The 16,597-nt window shown below is 42.9% G+C and overlaps 1 protein-coding gene and 1 long non-coding RNA gene across 8 annotated transcripts in view; both read right to left on the reverse strand.

Annotated features, from left to right (window-relative positions):
• ZNF280D (zinc finger protein 280D) overlaps positions 1-3,639 on the reverse strand; it is a 106,528-nt gene extending 102,889 nt beyond the window's left edge. For 3 of the 7 annotated variants that reach the window (XM_074393823.1, XM_074393822.1, XM_074393824.1), the window contains exon 1: positions 3,478-3,524. The gene's annotated coding sequence lies outside the window, so the exon portion shown is untranslated. Of the gene's footprint in view, positions 1-3,477 lie in introns of all 7 variants that reach the window. The other 4 variants (XM_039469156.2, XM_039469155.2, XM_039469154.2 and 1 more) reach the window with 3 other exon arrangements.
• Positions 3,640-4,159: 520 nt separating this feature from the next.
• The window catches only part of LOC141583608 (uncharacterized), a 160,604-nt gene continuing 148,166 nt past the window's right edge, over positions 4,160-16,597 (reverse strand). Inside the window, exons 3-4 of the long non-coding RNA XR_012516283.1 lie at positions 5,874-5,985; positions 4,160-4,570 (exon numbers count right to left, since the gene is read on the reverse strand). This is a non-coding gene — a long non-coding RNA (uncharacterized LOC141583608). The remainder of the gene's footprint in view (positions 4,571-5,873; positions 5,986-16,597) is intronic.

The raw sequence follows: 16,597 nt of genomic DNA on the forward strand, positions 1-16,597 counted from the left end.
AGTAACGGTCCCTTTTGACCCAGTTCATAGTGATAACTGTATACTTTTCCTAGTATGCAGAGGGTTAAGAGAATCCTTAAAATTGCTTTGCAGAAATAAATCAAAATTCTAAACATACAATTTTTGATACAAGTCACCAAGTAAATCAAGTTGTTATCTAAATTACTGTCTAAAGCAATCTGACTGAAAATTCAAACATTTTTTAGTTCCTCTCTAAAGCAAGAAAAAAAACTATTCAGGATTTATAGATTTAATCAATGAATATGTCCTAAGTATTCCTTACCTTCCAAAACTTGCTTTTGGAATAACAAAATATGTTGTCAATAGACATTTTCAATTTCCTGTCACCTAAAACTACAGTTGACTTTCATTTATGAAAATTGCTATTCCAGTGAGCCAATGCTGATTAGTGAAACACTGGAATGAAAAAGGACTGGATTAGTAGCCTAACTGGACAGATGTTCCAGTTGAAGCACTTGTAATCCTCCAACATCAAACTACCTCAGAACTTTTCTATTTACCATAGCTTACTACTGCTACAGTGGTCCGAAGCAAGCATTCAAATAAAGCGAAGTCTTTCTAACATCTACTTTCTGCTTCCTCTCTCCTAGTCTCCCTAGGCTCTGAGGCCAACACATAGTAGCATTCCAAGTTCCCTAAAGTAGATAGGTTAGTATTTCCTCCAAAATTGCACCCGCTCCTCTTTCTTCCTGACTTCCAAACCCATTCCTAAAGGAATGCTCCCAACTGTGTTTATCAGATTATTGCAGGTAAATTCATAACAACTACTAATGCCAAAATATCACACAACAAATTACTTGCTAATTGCAAAAGGAAATGCTTACAATGGAAAGATAACCTGTCACCACCTTATCTAAGTGATCAAATTTAGGATTACTAATAAGACAAGCCTACTTTATATGCCTTTGGATGATGCATGAAATGAAGTATACCGCATGACTTATGAAGCATTCCTGTCAAAAAAAATATTAAACCTGAATCTATTCAAGCCTTTAGACCCAACTCCAAGTTTACAGAAATCACAGGGGATAGAGGGAACAAATTTAAACACTATGAGGAACTACCAGTAAAACGTAAAACATGGGATATGGGTTATTCTATAAGACTACAGAACTGGCCTCTCCAAAAGGCCAATGTAACCCAGTGCTGTGGCTCACAGCTGTAATCCCAGCACTTTAAGAGGCCAAGGCAGTTGGATCGCTTGAACCCAGGAGCTTGTGACCAGCCTGGGCAACACTGGAAAACTCCATCTCTACATAAAAAATACAAAAATGAGCTAAGTGTGGTGGCATGCTCCTGGGGTCCCAGCTACTCAGGAGGCTGAAGCAGGAGGATGGCTTGCGTCCAGGAAGTCAAGGATACATCGAGCCAAAACTCTCCAGTGTACTCCACCCTGGGCCACAAAGCAAGTGCCTATTTCAAAAAAAATAAAAATAAAAATAAAAATAAAAGATTGAAAAGGAATTCTGGAGAAATGGGGGTAAATGTGTGTGTGTGTGTGTGTGTGTGTGTGTGTGTGTATATATATATACACACACATATACACACTACATCATATGTTAGATTTTAAGGAATATTCTTCACTTTCTAAGTGTGACTGTGGTATTGTTTCACAGAAAAATGGCCTTAATCTCTTATGAAATACATATACACATACAGCCTTTAGGGCTGAAATGTCATATGCACAATGTACTTTGAAATGTTCAGAAAACAGAGTTTGAGATAGGTAGAAAATGCAAATATGGCAAAAAGGTAGTGTTAAAACTAGGTAGTGGGTATGGTGTTCAAATGGGCTATTTAACTTTTCAATATTTCTGAAAAAAAAAAAAAAACATGATAACTAACAAGTTGCAAAGTTAAGAAATTAACTCGAAAATGAAAACATAAAAGCCAGGCGAGGTGGTGCACACCTATAATCCCAGCTATGGAGGCTGAGGCGATAGATCGGCTTGAGCCCAGGAGTTTGAGACCAGCCTGGGCAACATGACACCCGCATTTTAAAAATAAAAAAATTAACATGCCAAAGAAAGGGCAATTGAATCATATTTCTTAAGATCTTTTGGTGAACCTCCTTGCCTATTCTCATCTACCTCATTCCCACAAAAACGGTATATACTAGAGTTGAGCACTGGAGAAGGAGTCAGAAGACCTAAGGTTCTATTAACATAATTGGCCCAGGCTCTTCCTAGTTAGTGACCTCATTAAAGTTATCTCCCTAAGGCTCCGTTTTCTCGCCTTCAAAATGATTCCAGCAACCCAGACCACTTCAAAAGGGACTAAGCAAGAGATACAAATCAGGGGTTACCAATGAAAGGCACAAAAGCAAGACACAATTACAACGGTATTTGCAGTGATGTTAAAAACATCAGAAGCACACAGCCCTAACAATGGTATAAGCAAACCAGTGCCTTCCCTGGTAAGTTTCTGCGTGGAAACAGCTGGAGTTGGCACAGTAGTCCCCCAAAGCAGGACACCTTACAGATGCTAAAGGAAGCTTTTGTGCTTTAAAACTCTCCTTCTAACGTTCCATTTTATGTTTCATAGCACTGAGAAAGACCAATTCTGTCCAAACCTGAAAACAATAAAGCCAAATATTCAAGATGACAGATTTTTTTTTTTTTTAAACTAACAAATCTTCGCAAACAAAGACCTCTGGCCAAAGGTCTCCCGTGCTTGCAGAAGCAGGTTCACTTTGACGTTTCTCCTCTCCAGCAGATTTCTCCTTAAAAGCGTTAAAACTTGAGGTAAGTTGGGGGAACTCCTTCCATCGCTGGAACAGGCTAAAACCTCAGAGTGAGATCATTCTTTCCGTCTCAAGTGAACCTTGCAAAGCTCAGAAAACTGTATCTCCAACTCCACGTTTCTCCTCAGGGCCCTTCTGTAGACAATAACGGGACTTCCATGGCAGGGCGGGGGAGGTCCCTTTGACAAAAATGAGGGTGCAAACGTGGAACGACCAGTCATCTGGACCAAATGAGAGGCCCTGTGCCTGCAAGTCCCGAACCCCCTTCGGTCTCCATTCCTACGACTGAAGAGACACGGGGGCGGGCTGTCGTGTGAGGAGCACGGGTCTCGGCCAAACATCGGCCCAAATGGACTAAAGGGAGTTACCTCAAGAGAGAAAAACCAAAGCCAGGCTGGGGACAAACAGGCGCACAGGCCTAGTAGGGGAGGTGGCGGAAGATCAGAAGGCGGCGGCCTGCGCGGCCCAGGCCTGCCGCAGCCGAAGCGGCTGCCGCGTCGCGCCAGAATCCCTCCCCCGCCAGGGCCGACGCAAGATGGCGGTCCGGCCGCCGCCGCGCAGCGGGTCTCCTCCCCCGCGCCCTGGGCGCCTCCGACGACCCGCGCCGGCCTCAAGACCCCCAGTCCAGCGCCCCCGGAGTGAGGCGGCGCAGGCCGCGCGGGAGGGCCTCTGCCTGCTGCAGCGCGGGGCGGGCGGGGGCGGGGGGCGCTTACCGTGAGCGGAGCGGATCGGCCTGACTGGAGCCCTGAGGAGGAGGAGAAAGAGGAGGAGGAAAAGGAGGAGCACGAAAAACTACACTGCGGCGACGGCGGCGGCTCCCATTGCGGAGCTGGCAGCCGAGCCGTGGAAAGGGGGGGCTCTCGTGCAGCCGGCGCGCTGCCTCATGGGTAGGCTCCGGGTCAGCCTCCCCGTGTCCGAGCTCCCTGTCTTCTCGCCGACGCGGGAGGCGGGCATCAGCATGTGCGCCGCGTCGCGGACCCTCGAAGACCCGCGCGCCCCGCCACGCGCCCGCCGGCGGCGAGGGCCGGAGCCCGGGCCCCATGTGAGTGCGAGCCGCCCGCCGGCGGGGCCGCGCTGTAGCCCCCAAATCCCGGCAGCTCCGAATTTGCAGGCGAGGAGGGTTCCGCGCCCTCCGCGTGTGTATCGGCCCCCAGTCCTTTGGCTTGGAAAGTGAGAAGACCACGGGAGAGAGCCGCCGTTCGAAAGAAGCGCGGGGCCTTCAGGGCGAAGACTAAACCAGAAGACAAAAAGGAATCAGCCGTCTGTTCCTTTTCATAATTGGCTAATTTTAGCAAATTTTACCAAGTCTGTTTTAAATGTGGTTTTCCTTGCGTCCCTGCGGAAGTAAAATTTCCTTGCGTCCCTGCGGAAGTAAAATATGAAGAGACAGATCTCTATATTTAACGTTTTATTTGGGACACAAGAATTGAAGTTCAGGTTATTTACACATACAGGGCGGTCTTCGGTATGCCAGGCAAACAAAGAGGAGTTCAGGGGTTTTACCAAAAAAAAAAAAAAAGGAAAGGAAGAAAAGAAATGTTACCCATTGTTTTTCCAGAAAGTTCATTGACATTTGGTAAAGTTTTGGGCAGCTGGTTAGTTCTGATTAGTAAGTCACAGGGGTTGGTAAAACTTGTCTTACTGTCGCAGCAGGTTCTTTCAACAGCTAACACATGAAGATAAAACCTGTTTCGGGTTACAGCAGGCAGTTTCAGCAGCCAGGTATGCAGAGAATTCCATTTCTAGAGCACTGTTATGTGCCCTAAGGGCTTCCCCCATCACTGGCTTCTCCACTCCTTTAGTTGGCTGTGTCAAGAGAGACCCAATTCAAATGATTAACTTTCCCACTTTAATTCCTAACTCTGCCATCTGGATATTAACTTGTAATAACATTTTTTGAAGTTATGACAAATAAGAAGTATGACAAATATGCAAGAAAAACACTTGCCAAGATACTGCTTGTGTAAACACTTGCTAAAGGTTGTATTCTGATCTGTCAGGAAAGGTTCCTAAACAAATTGTCCTCTCAAGAGCGGTGGCATTATTGGTCCAGCTTCTGAGTGACCAAGACTTGAAATCTTGCATAGTGGGATCCTTAACAGACATACTATTCAATCACTGAATCTTTTTTTTTTTTTTTTTGAGACAGGGTTTCCCTCTTGTGACCCAGGCTGGAGTGCAAAGGCGTGATCTCGGCTCACCGCAACCTCTGTCTCCTGGGTTCAAGCAATTCTCCTGCCTCAGCCTCCCTAGTAGCTGGGACTACAGGTGTGCGCCACCATGCCCAGCTAATTTTTGTATTTTTAGTAGAGACGGGGTTTCACCATGTTGACCAGGATGGTCTCTATCTCTTGACCTCGTGATCCACCCGCCTCGGCCTCCCAAAGTGCTGGGATTACAGGCGTGAGCCACCACTCCCGGCCAATCACTGAATCTTGCTCATTTGCCTTCCTATTTGAATTAAGTTTCTTCTCTCTCATCCAGATTGCCCCAGCTTTTCTCAAGTGTTTATTATTACTGTAGTCTCTATATTGATTACTACCCTAAATTAATCTTCCCCAAAGGCCACTTGGATCAGTCCTACAGCTCTGGTGTATTTGGAGGTAACTATCACCTATCCTTCTCCCAACTGGGCCTGGGATCATCTACCCAGCTTTCCCCTTCCTGCTGGCCCTGGAAATAAACTTTACAGGAAAAGACAGAAAACAGTCAAAACAGCAAACATGGAAAGTTTAAAAATTCCAAAATCTTTGAACATGATTGACATTGTTTTTCAAATATAGTTCCTAAAGATTACCAAAGCATGCTACAGTGTCTGGTGAAATTACAGCACATTAAAAGATCTCAGTTGGTTTTATTGCAATTCTAGATTCAGGCACCATTTCATTCCATAAAATAGAATAGGTGTTCCCATGATGGAGCAGATGTGGTTGACTTTATAGACAAAAAGGGCTGATGAAAGAAGGAACAACAAAAAACAAGTTGGTCATTTCAGAGTTACTTTCCTTGTAAGGTGGGGCAATGAGACAGAAGAAGAGAAAGAAAACTCATTGGTTAATATCAGGTTGCTATTGTAAAAACAACAGCAGCCAGGTGTGGTGGTGCATACCTGTAGTCCCAGCTACTGAGGAGGGTGAGGCAGGAAGATTTCTTCAGGAGTTCAAGGCTGCAGTGAGCCATGATCCTGCCACTGCATTCCAGCCTGAGCAACAGATCAAGACCTTGTCCCAAAAACAAACAAAAAAGAGTTAAAACCGGGAACTTAATTATCATGGAAATTAAAGATTTTAACTGGCCTGTTTGGGAAATTAAGCTATTATCTCTCTCCTGATTTCTCAGAAGGCCACATAACAACTCAGTTTCAGTTTTTTGGCATGAGTCACTCCATGTTGATTTTTAGTCTAGTCTGTTGGGACTTAGTGCAGGAGTTTGGTCCAAAATAATGGCAGCCTCATAAAAAGGAATGAAATATTGGCAGTCGGCAGCGACCTGGATGGAAATGGAGACCCTTGTCCTAAGTGAAGTAACTTATAAATGGAAAACCAAACATTGTGTATTCTCATAAGTGGGAGCTAAGCTGTAAGGATGCAAAGGCATGATAATGATACAGTGGGCTTTGGGGACTCAGGGGAGAGCATGGGAGGTGGGTGAGGAACAAAAGACTATACACTGGGTACAGCGTATGCTGCTTGGGTGATGGGTGCACCAAAATCTCAGAAATCGCCACTAAAGAATTTATTCATGTAACCAAACACCACCTGTTCCCCAAAAACCTAAGGAAATAAAAAGTTAAAATTTAAAATTAAAAAAAAAAAACACAAAATAATGGCATCCTATAATTTTTATTTATAACAGGTTGAAAGAGAAGATTGCACCCTGTATTCTAAAGTTTAGTTCTCACTTTGTAGAGACAAAAGCTCAATGTTGCCAGTCTCCAGAACTAATTTAAATCCTGAGGAATGATTCGTACCAACCAAACTTACTGAGACTGATGTGTAAACCAAAATTGGAATTCTGTTTTGTCATTTTTGTTGATGAAAAACATTAACTGCCATGGAGACCAGAAAGCTGGTCCACATATTTTCATTCAAAGGAACATTCACATGAGAAGCCAAATTACGAAAGATGACTCCTGAGAATAGAATCAGCACACAGGAAGTTACGTGGATGATTCTGACATCGAACTTCAAACTTCTGACATCATACTCCCTTGGCCTCTAGAAGGCCTTTCTTTTGGTTCTCCTGACTTAGTCTCCAAACCTTCCTATCATTTTTTACGAGCCTCTCTTCCTCTGACATACATTCTCAGCCTGTTTTACATGTTACACACTTGCTATACATATCCTCACAGTACTCATTCTCCTTAAGTGAGAGTATGCTCTACGTCCTTACCTGAATTATGGCAATGGATATGGTTGATCTCCCAGATTCCATTCCACAACTACTTTGTGTTCATCTATGCAATTTAGACAGACTTAATACACCCCACAACAGGTCCAAGAATGGTCTAACTGGCCAAAAATTGTCAGAGTTACCCTCACCCTTTGAACTAGTTTTTGTTTCAGAGGCCAATGAGAGGGAATCCTAGCATTTTTGTTTTATTGAAGAGAATAGAGTTCTTTTTTTTTTTTTTTTTTTCCTCTGAATGGTATAGCATTCTAATGTAAATACTGGAAGAGCTACAAGCTATATTCTCTTTTTTATTTTTTTTCTTTGCTACTAAGTAGAGCCAACTGAAAATAAAGCCAACACGTGGAGGAGGAATGGCTGGGAGAATCAATCATAGGGAAAGGAAGCCAATCCCTGAGAGAATCATAAACCTTCAAATAAAACATCACTGGAACCCATACTACCTCTAGACTTCTCTGTTTTATGAGCCAATAAATTCCCTTTGTTGTTTAAGCCGAAGGGATCCAGAATAAGCCATTGTGGCATAAAAATTATTTTGAGCTGAATATATTTAAGTTCCTGAAATCCCTTATCTGCCTAAAAGCAGAGTGTTTCAAAAGAACCCAAAAGAACTCAATTGTTACAAATTCCCTCCAGGGAGCAACCAAGGAAGATTGACTCACCATCAGAGACTGCAAGAATTGTCACCACATCTAAATAGACACTGTCACAAAACTATGATATCTCCCATCTATTCTCCAAAGGGCCGGTTTATCTTTCCCAAAAGTCACTTCCATAAATGCCCTTTCTGCTCCTTCCCATTCTAAGAAGTCATTCTTTTCCCCATAAGTGCTATTCTCCCCGCCCCCTTCAGGGAAGTATATCAGTTGGTAAGCCCCCAAATTCTTTTTTTTTTTAATTGCATTTTAGGTTTTGGGGTACATGTGAAGAACATGCAAGATTGTTGCATAGGTACACACATGGCAGTGTGGTTTGCTGCCTTCCTTCCCCTCACCTGTATCTGTCATTTCTCCCCATGCTATCTCTTCCCACCTCCCCACCCCCGTCCCTCCCCTATTTCCCCCCAACAGACCCCAGTGTGTAATGCTCCCCTCCCTGTGTCCATGTGTTCTCATTGTTCAACACCCGCCTATGAGTGAGAACATGTGGTGTTTGATTTTCTGCTCTTGTGTCAGTTTGCTGAGAATGATCGTTTCCAGGTTCATCCATGTCCCTATAAAAGATGAACTCGCCGGGCGCGGTGGCTCAAGCCTGTAATCCCAGCACTTTGAGAGGCCAAGGTGGGTGGATCACGAGGTCAAGGGATCAAGACCATACTGGTCAACAGGGTGAAACCCCGTCTCTACTAAAAATACAAAAAAATTAGCTGGGCATGGTGGCACGTGCCTGTAATCCCAGTTACTCCGGAGGCTGAGGCAGGAGAATTGCCTGAACCCAGGAGGCGGAGGTTGCGGTGAGCCGAGATCGCGCCATTGCACTCCAGCCTGGGTAACAAGAGCGAAACTCCGTTTCAAAAAAAAAAAAAAAAAGACGAACTCATTTTTGATAAGCCCCCAAATTCTAACCACCCTCTGTGTCACATTTCTTTGTGATCTCCCTTACATACATATGTGATTAAAATCTGTCTTCCCTTGGTAATCTGTCCTTTGTCAGTTTAATTCACAGGCCCCCAGTTATAGAACCTCAAAAAGTAGAGGAAAAGTTTTTCCTCCCCCACAAAGCCAATTTGAGCTGAGTTTTCTGTTACCTGCAACTGAAATCGTAAGTGTGACAGAGATAATGATACATATTCACCACCTTATTTTCCTCTTTGCACTCAGGAAACCTATGTTTCCCAGCTTCCTTACCTTTATGTTGGGCTGTGTGACTAATTCTGGACAGTGGAATGTAAACAGGAGCAGCGACCCTCCAATGTAAGCCTGGCCTTAAAACCTCCCGTAATTTATAGTTCTTATTTTTTTTTTCACACACCAATCAGCCAGATACAGAAAACTCTGAGAAGCTGGGGATGGCAGCAACATTAAACAGAAGGATTCAGGGTTTCTTAATAATTGCATCACCACACTGATCCTCACTGGACTGATTGGAACAAAAAATACACTTTTATTTGGTTATAACACTAAGATTTGGGGGTAGTTTGTTGCAATAGCTAACATCACTAACCCTAATTAATAATAGAAGTGATGGCCTACAATAACAAAAAAACTAAAATATGTGTCATTAGCTTAGCACAGCAATCAGGTGGGAATTGAGAAAATAGATGTAGCAGGGTGGACAGCTCAAGGTTCACATTAGGCCGTGGCTAAACGCTTGCTGACAGTACCTCAGAAGGCAGATTAGTGTCTACACAACTTGTAGAGCTAAGGGAACAGTTCAGAAAGCAGTATAATAGTGGATGTTGGTGATTTTTGATATTTTTAGCAAGACATTTTCAGAAGAACATTAGCACAGAACAGAATTAACCAGTTTACTGTTGGGGGGTGAAGGAAATTGTTCGTATCTGAAGATCTAAGTCTGCTGAAATTACCAACAGATTAACAGGAGAAAACACATACAAATGTGTTAACATGGTACTGTGCACAGGATTCATACAAAACCTAAGACTCAAAGAAAGGCCAGTTGAGGCTTAAGTACCCTCTTCATAGGAGAGAAGGAAATAGAGGACTTAAGCAATTTTGAGGGGTAGCAAATGATTTTCAGAAGACAAGAATGAGCTCAAAGAACAGACAATGAGCCGGGCGCGGTGGCTCAAGCCTGTAATCCCAGCACTTTGGGAGGCTGAGGCGGGTGGATCACGAGGTCGAGAGATCGAGACCATCCTGGTCAATGTGGTGAAACCCCGTCTCTACTAAAAATACAAAAAATTAGCTGGGCATGGTGGCGCGTGCCTGTAGTCCCAGCTACTCAGGAGGCTGAGGCAGGAGAATTGCTTGAACCCAGGAGGCGGAGGTTGCGGTGAGCCGAGATCGTGCCATTGCACTCCAGCCTGGGTAACAAGAGGGAAACTCTGTCTCAAAAAAAAAAAAAAAAAAAAGAACAGACAATGGTCTGGAACAAAGTTCCTCTGAGCTCTAGGGGAGGTGGCAACAAGTTGAAGGAAGGTGAAGGGCAGAACTTCACTGAACAAAGGTGGTCTTATTATGCAGATAAAGTCTTCCAGGTAATCTCAATTGCCCTGAGAAGAATAGAGGAAAGTCTGTCTGGGCATGACAGTAACTTTTAGTCTTTTCTCTTCTCTTTATGGTTAATATTCCCTGGTTATTTGATGAGTTTCCTAGAGAGATTTTAGAACAACTGTATGTCTTTTGAAAAATGTTTTCTTCCTTAAGATAAGGGAACTTCCAGGGAGAACCCCTCCCTGTGTTTGGGGGTTGGAGGGACAGGAGAATGTTAGAAAGTCCCTTGTTCTGAAGCAGCTTATAAGCCTTTCCAGTTTTCTTTAATTCAGAAGTGTTCAGGATGTGACAAAGCACCATACTTTAAGGTATTGTCCTTTGAACCCCAACATTACAAACAGAAATTAAAGGGAACAGAGAGAGTCCACCACTGGGGGACTTTGCAGGGTTGGAAAACACTACTTCTACATTCCAAACAGAGATGTGATTTTAAAAGACTGAGCGAGGAAGCTCCAATAGTATTTGAACAAAGTGACTTGCCGTAGGCAAAGATCAGATTACACATGTTTCAGATAGCACCTCTTATTTCAGATAGCCTCAAAGTAACAGCCATTAAATTGAAAAAGAGACAAATGTAGCCAAACAAGCAGAGAAATAAGGTGGCTTTTAGAAGTGTGTCTCCAGAATAAATACTGTTGATGCTTCAAACATAAACCCTTTGATATTTAACCACCTTTTTTGAGTTTTCCCATTGCCTCAAGTTTAACTGTGCTTCCATTTTCAATAGCTGGAATCTGCAACTCTTTTTCACAGGACTGTTCTTGGCATTTTGGAACTACTTTGCTTGCTTTCACAACGACTGGAAGTCCCTGGGATATTATATTCCTTCAAGAGCAGTTCTTAACTAATGACTGATAAATGCAAGAGTATGAATGTTCTAGTTCCCCCTGTATTAGGTAGGAACAACTAGACACATAACTTACACTCCAGAATTCCCCTGTAGGATCAAGCTGAAACTACCCTCTGTAGGGTTTTACCTAGAGCTGTATCCTTGGCTTTGTGGGCAAGTTAAATCACTATTTATTTATTCCAGCTCCACAACCACCCTTCTTGCTTTATGATACTGAGAACTAGGACTCTACAAAACAACTTTGTACTTTGCCAGTTGCTGTTAGGCTCTGCCAATAGGGGGGACTAAAGAGAGACTGCCAGACTGGAGGAGGGAGAAGGCTTTGCTCCTGCCTGTTTGTATGTTTTTCCTTTATCTGCCTGTCATCATGAATCCAGCAACTTTTCATCACTCCAGCAGTGACAATTCAGTCCTGTAATAGGCTCACAGCACCATATACTGAATAGGGTGTCCCTTCCTTAGTGTGTGTATTTTTGTTGACTTTGTCAAAGATCAATTGGTTGTAGGTATGTGGCTTTGATTCTGGGTTCTATACACTGTTCCACTGATCTGTGTGTCCGTTTTTATAGCAAAACCATGCTGTTTTAGTTACTATAACCTCACAGTATAATTTGACATCAGATAATGTGATGCCTCCAGCCATGCTCTTTTGGCTTGGGATTGCCTTGGCTATTCAGGCTTTTTTTCTAAATTCTGTAAGTTTTTCTTGAGACAGAGTCTAACTCTGTCACCCAGGGTGGAGTGCAGTGTCACAATCACAGCTCACTGCAGCCTCAACCTCCAGGAGTCAACTGATCCTCCCAGCTCAGCCTCCCAAGCAGCTGAACTACAGACACACTGCATCACACCCAGCTAAGTTTTCCTAAATTCTTTGCAGAGGTGGGGTCTTGCTATGTTGCTCAGGCTGTTCTCAAACTCCTGAGATCAAGCAATCTGTACCTCAACCTCCCAAACTGTTGGGGTTATAGGCATGAGCCACCATGCCTGGCGTTGATTTCATAAGAATCTGAAGATTGTTTTTTCTAATTCTGTGAAAAATGACATTGGTAATTGTGCGACCCGCAGAGACCCTTCCCGAAGCAAATGAGAGCGAGGAGTTGTTAAGCCGAGTCCAGGTTTATTGGGATCTGCGGGCAACCCAGGCGGGAGGGGAGCTGAGCTGCACCCAGCAGTTGCCGGAGAGGGTTATTATAGGGAGGCGGCCTGTTTAGGCGAGGTGTTGCGGAGTGATTGGTGGAAGGGAGAGCAGAGGAGGGTTTTCTGCGTGCCAGAAGGGGATTGGTCACCTCTTGGCGGGCTTAGGTTTGAATTTTATTGGCTGTCTTGTTTCTAGGCAGACTACTGCAACTGCCAAGGGGTGGGGGATGGGGGTTGGCTTTAGGTTTGGCGGGTTAAGGCTGAGCAGTGATTGGTCGTCCTGCACTACCAGGCAGAATAGGGTCTGCAGGCGGACTCCAGGAAGTGAGGGACAAAATGGAGGACTGTGGGTTTTTCTACCAAACAGTGATTTAATAGGAATAGCATTGAATTCATAGATTGCTTTAGGCAGTATGGTCATTTTAGTGATACTGTTTCTTCCAATCCATGGGTTGTTTTTCTATGTGTCATATGCAATTTCCTTCATCAGTGTTTTGTAATTCTTCTTGTAGAGATATGTCACCTCCTTGGTTTAATGTATTTCTTGATATTTTATTTTATTATTGCAGCTATTGTAAATGGGATTGAGTTCTTGATTCGGTTCTCAGCTTGATTGTTATTGGTGTATAGAAATGCTACTGATTTTTGTATGCTGATTTTGTGTCTTGAAACTTTACTGAACTCTTTTACCAAATCCAGCAGTCTTTTGGAGGAGTCTTTAGGAGTTTCTAGATATAAAATCGTATTATCAGCAAGCAGAGGTAGTTTGACTTTCTCTTTTCCAGTTCAGATGCCCTTTATTTCTTTCTCTTGCCTGACTGCACTAGCTAGGACTTGCAGTACTATGTCGAAGGGGTGGTGAAAGTGGGCGTCCTTGTGTGTTTTAGTTCTTAAGAGGAATACTTTTAACTTTTTCCTTGTTCAGTATAATGTTGGCTGTGGGTTCTCATATGTGGCTTTTATTATTTTAAGATATGTTCCCTCTATGCTCACATTTTTATTCTCTTTAACAAAAGTAATGGTCTGCAATGGATTGCAATTTTTTTAATTGGTCCTTTCCTACAGGTAGTTTGAGAAGCTCCATTCTTTTTCTTTTCTCTCTTTTTTTTTTTTTTTTTTTTGAGACAGAGTTTCACTCTTGTCACCCAGGCTGGAGTGCAATGGCACAATCTTGGCTCACTGCAACCTCCAACTCCCAGGTTCAAGCAATTCTCTTGCCTCAGCCTCCCGGGTAGTTAGGATTAAAGGTATGTGCCCACACCTAGCTAATTTTTGTATTTTTAGTGGAGACAGAGTTTCACCATTTTGGCTGGGCTGGTCTCAGCCTTCTGACTTCAGGTAATCCACCCACTTCGGCCTTCCAAAGTGTTAGGATTACAGACGTGATCCACCACGCCCGGCTGGAGAAGCTCCATTCTAACTTCTAGCCTCACCCCTAAAAACTCTTAACATTCTCCCAAGGTTTTTTGTTCCTGGATCAGTCAGATGCAGAGGATCCACCAGAGTAGTCTGAGCTCTAGAAGACATGGGAGCTACTGCAGAGAAGTAACCTGGGGTTTCTGAATGGTTCATAGAATAGAAATAGCTCCCCTACCCAAATCAGAGAATTACACTAACTATGAGGTGCATAGAAAATAAAGCTTAATATCTTAAGCCACTAAGAATATTTGGCAATTTGTTTTAGTAGCTAGTGTTAGTTATCAAAATACATTGTCAGTGAATTTTCCCATGATACTGACTTTTATCTATATGCTCATGATTGCTGAATTTATATCTTCAAACTATATCCCTCTCCAAAGCATCAGAGCTGTATTCCTTATCACAAACTTGAAAACTCCTTTTAACTATCTCACAGAACCTAAAAGCTGAACATTTCTAGAACTAATTATGTTTCTTTCTCTTTTTCTTTCTCTATTCTATTTTGATGAGTCATATCACCACTCCTTCAATTATCCAACTCTGAAAACTGAGAGTAAACTTCATCTTCTTTCTTTAGTACCCACTATAACCAACTGAACCTGTACCACGTTCTGAAGTTTCTACCTTTTTCATATTTCCCTACCCCTACCCTACTCTCAATTACCGGTTGTTCTACCCTATCTCACTTGAGTTACTACAAAAATCTTTTATTGCACTCTTGCAATTAATTCCTTCCAGTGTCACAGAAACAACTTTTCAGAAAGCAAATCTAAGTGTCTAACACAACATACATGTTGTGTTAGACACTATGGATTGGCTACTTTAATCCCCTTCCGCTCTCCTTCTAATCAGAGATGATGGAAAACTAAAAAAATATATAATAACAAAAAAACCACCTATATTCCCCATACACTAGTGCCACCAGATCTCCAGATGTAGTAGATTCTGCCAATTTGATGTGCTACCACCAGATCTGGATGATAAAAATGAGGTAGAAGCAATATTCTGTTGTTGTTGCTACTGGCAAGCAAAGTTTTGAAGATGCTGGTGCAAAGAGGTAATTATAGTAGTTAAACTTGGAATCCTGATATCTACTCACCACCTTCATGAATGTGAGAGGTAACTGATGCAGCCTCAGTGGCAACAGCAGCAGCAGCTTCCTGAACCTTAGATCTCAGCTATGAAATCATAGCAGCTGCCTTGATTCTGTACAGCCCTTCTACCAATGTTACATTTCCTTGAATTAAATACCTTTCTACATGAAATACCTATTTTGTCTTTCTCCTATGTTATATCCTGACCAATTAACAGTACATAACATACAAGGCTTGGCCAGGCATGGTGGCCAGGCATCTGTAATCCTAACACTTCAGGAGGCTGAGGCAGGTGGATCACCTGAGGTCAAGAGTTCAAGACCAGCCTGGCCAACGTGGCGAAATCTCATCTCTACTAAAAATACAAAAATTGGCTGGGCATTGTGGCAGGTGCCTGTAATCCCAGCTACTCAGGAGGCTGAGGCAGGAGAATCACTTGAATCCAGGAGGCGAAGGTTTTGGTGAGCCAAGATTGCACCATTGCACTCCAGCCCAGGCAACAGAGGAAAAACTCGATCTCAGAAACAAAAAACAAAAAAAGTATGAGGCTTTCACGATGTATCTCCTATTTCTTTCACCAGCTAATCTCATGACACTTTTCCATGACCACGCCATACACATCCATCCCCATATGTTGTACTTAAGCTATGATAAACTAAGGCACATCCGCAAATGTGCTATTTTCTCAGGACTCTTTCTACTTCAAAGGCCATGTTTACCCTTTTTCAACTCTCTAACTCCTGTTTATTCTTTAAGATTCAACTTGAACCTTATCTACTCTGGAAAGCCTCTCCTGATACCTCTGCCTTCATCTGTGTGCTTGTAATGGAAATTTCTCATTCCTATTTTTTGCCACACAGCATCGGAGTCCCCTACCTATGTTTGAGATGTTGCCATTATGAGATGGAAGCTTCCACCTCTTTAAAAACTGAAAATGCCAGATACTTGCTTTCCCACATCCCTTGAATTAGGGCATGTGCATGTGATCCAGGATCTGCCAATCAAATATGTATGTCCCAGATTTTGAATTAGAAGATGATGGCATGAAAAAGAGCATTTTGTCAGAACTGTGACAATGTGTAGAGCAGAGAAGGCAGCTAAAATCAATTTTTAGAGGCAATAGTGCTAGTAGTTCCAGCAACAGTGTTGTACTGGTGGTGTGGGCAGTTAAAGTGGGAGTGTCTGTGCTACTGGCAATAACAGTGGTGTCCTTTCCAGCCTAGTTCTGTGTGATTTTGGAAGTTGCACCTGGTTGCATAGTCTCTGGGACTGGTTTTTAAGCCTTTCACGAGACTTTATGTACTAACCAATGGCTCCTTAATAAATTATTTTTCTGCTTAAATATGCCAAAGTCTGTCTCTACTGGTTATAACCAAGAACTTTGACTTACATAATCCCTCTCTACGCTTTCCAATTGCACTGTGTATGTGAGAGTTTGGATTATTGTTCTGCAAATATTTGCTCCTGTAGACTCCAAGTATAGTTTCTTTCCTGCCCTATTTACATTAGTCTTGGTCACATGTTTTGGTTTTTGGCCAATAGGATGTCAGCATTTGTAATTCAGAGGCTTGACATATGCTGTGTGCTTGAGCTTGCCCTCCTATTTCAGTGATGAGAAGAGCGTGTCCCAGATTGCTGCTGATTATTTAACCTAGTCCCTGAGTGAGACACATGGAACAGGCCACATACCCCAGACAGCTGCTGGTCCAAAGACGAGGAATATATGGAGCTGACCTAAACCCAACCT

The sequence above is a fragment of the Saimiri boliviensis genome, chromosome 2, assembly GCF_048565385.1.
Source record: "Saimiri boliviensis isolate mSaiBol1 chromosome 2, mSaiBol1.pri, whole genome shotgun sequence".
Taxonomy (NCBI): Eukaryota; Metazoa; Chordata; class Mammalia; order Primates; family Cebidae; genus Saimiri; species Saimiri boliviensis.